This window comes from Callorhinus ursinus, unplaced genomic scaffold (assembly GCF_003265705.2).
Source record: "Callorhinus ursinus isolate GAN/ISIS: 27379988/994484 unplaced genomic scaffold, GSC_fseal_2.0 scaffold3, whole genome shotgun sequence".
In the NCBI taxonomy this organism is placed as follows: domain Eukaryota; kingdom Metazoa; phylum Chordata; class Mammalia; order Carnivora; family Otariidae; genus Callorhinus; species Callorhinus ursinus.
In genome coordinates, this window is record NW_027397065.1 from 29,480,361 (window position 1) to 29,482,544 (window position 2,184).

Below are 2,184 nucleotides of genomic sequence, written 5' to 3' on the forward strand. Positions count from 1 at the left end.
AAAGAAAGAAAAGAAAGAAAGAAAGAAAGAAAGAAAGAAAGAAAGAAAGAAAGAAAGAAAGAAAGAAAGAAAGAAAGAAAGAAAAAGAAAGAAAGAAAGAAAGAAAGAAAAAGAAAGAAAGAAATCCCTGGCTTAATGTTGATTTTCAGAAAGTTAAAGAAAGCTCTGTAATGAAAAATTCCAATGCTGTAGACACACCTGGGACCTGTCCTGCTGGCTTTAGTTATAATCTTGTGATGAAGAACTCATTACCGGAACTTTTTAGACCGATACGACTTTACAGCCCCATGAAGCACAGTAGTAGCAGCTAAGGGAGTTGAGCACTTGCTGTATTCTGGGTCTTGGCTAGTGGCTGATACGCTTTGGAAAACTTCTGTGAGTTTTGTGAACTCCTGGTTCACCCCCATTTTACAGCATGGAAAGCTGAGGCTCCAAGAGGGAAGTGACTTGGTCAAGTTCACATCGCTGCCATGTGGGAGAGCAGAATCTGACAAGATCTGTTAGCCTGCAAACCCAAAGTTCTTTCTATTCAATCAGGAGATTAATAGTGATAGTGATAGTAGAATTGACTTGTTTGTTGGTAGCTACATTCAATAGACCAGGTTCCTTTGGAATGAACAAAGAGAAAAGGAAGTTTCCCTAAACTAGGAAATGAGATTGCCTGGTTTTAATGAGGTTAGGTGGAAATGGGTTGGCGTCTAGGGTAGAACCCATGCACGAGAGGCACTGTGGGAACACTGGACTTCCTGCCACATGTCCAGTCCACATGTCACTTGGCTCTCTGGCTCACTTCTCTCTGTGTTCTGTCCCCTTATCCAGCAGAGCCTGATCATTACCCCATCTCTCCCAGGCTCCCTCCTGATTAGCTTTCCACTCCCTCTGTTACTTCTATTCCCAGTGCTGCTGCCCAAGCTCAGGGAACTAACCCTGGTCTCTCCACCTCCACCACCTCAAGCACTTGGAAAGTTCTATCCCATAGAAAGCCATCAATCAACTCCACCCTCAGTCCTGTTATCACTTTGATTGCGTACTGTTCTGCTATCCAGTAACCATCCCCTCTTCTGATGACAGCACCTCAATGTCCTTTTGGAGAGATGCACCTCTCCCACTCTTTCCCATGGTGTTCAGGGGGCTCTGACACTGCCCCAAACTCTAGGAGTGAGCCTTGGCCCAGGCCTGGTTGGCTGACCCCCCCCCGACCCCCGACTACAGTGATTGGTTCAGAGATGGGCACATGACCCAAGACATACCAATGGGACTCAGTTCTGAGACTTCTGTTGCTGCTGCTGGAACACTGTTTTTTTATCCAATGAAGTTTCTAGAAGTATCAAAATGTAAGTCTGAGTCTGAATAAAGCCAACCTGGAGGAAAACAGAGCTAAGAAGTAGGAAGAGCCCCCAGATCCAGCTATTCCCAAAGCTAATATACTTCCTGGACTTCCAAATACCAGAACCAATAAATTCCCTGGATTCTGTTTGAATGGGGTTTCTGTCCATTTATAAGTTGTGACTAGTAAGTCAATTGAATGAAATAATTTTCCATCTCTCTGCTTCAGTTTCGTCACCAAGAACAAAAAATTAGGATTTTTTATCCATTGACTTGAGATGCTGAAACTATAAAATTTTTTTTAAAGATTTTATTTATTTATTTGACAGAGAGAGACACAGCAAGAGAAGGAAAACAAGCAAGGGGAGTGGGAGAGGCAGAAGCAGGCTTCCCGCCGAGCAGGGAGCCCAATGCGGGGCTCAATCCCAGGACCCTGGGATCATGACCCGAGCCGAAGGCAGACGCTTAACGACTGAGCCACCCAGGCGCCCCTGAAACTATAAAATTAAAACCAAAACAGTTTTGCAAAATTACTTTATCAAAATTCATGTTCTATATACTATATAGGTGTGTATAATGCCTATCCTTTTATATATTGACCCAGTCACATCCATATTTCTATAGTCACATATTTCTGTATTTCTGTATATGTCAAGTATTTATGTGTTAATGTAGTCGGTTTCCTTCCTCTTTTGCTCCTTTTTTTCCTCCTTTGGGCAAACAGCTCTGTGCCCAGCACTGTGTTAGGCTTAGCCAGATGAGTAAGCATGATTCTATGCACAAGGAGCCTTCTCTGGTGTAGAAATATAGATGAGAAATCAGCTATTACTACGGGGTGGGCTGGGGGCTGTGATGGAG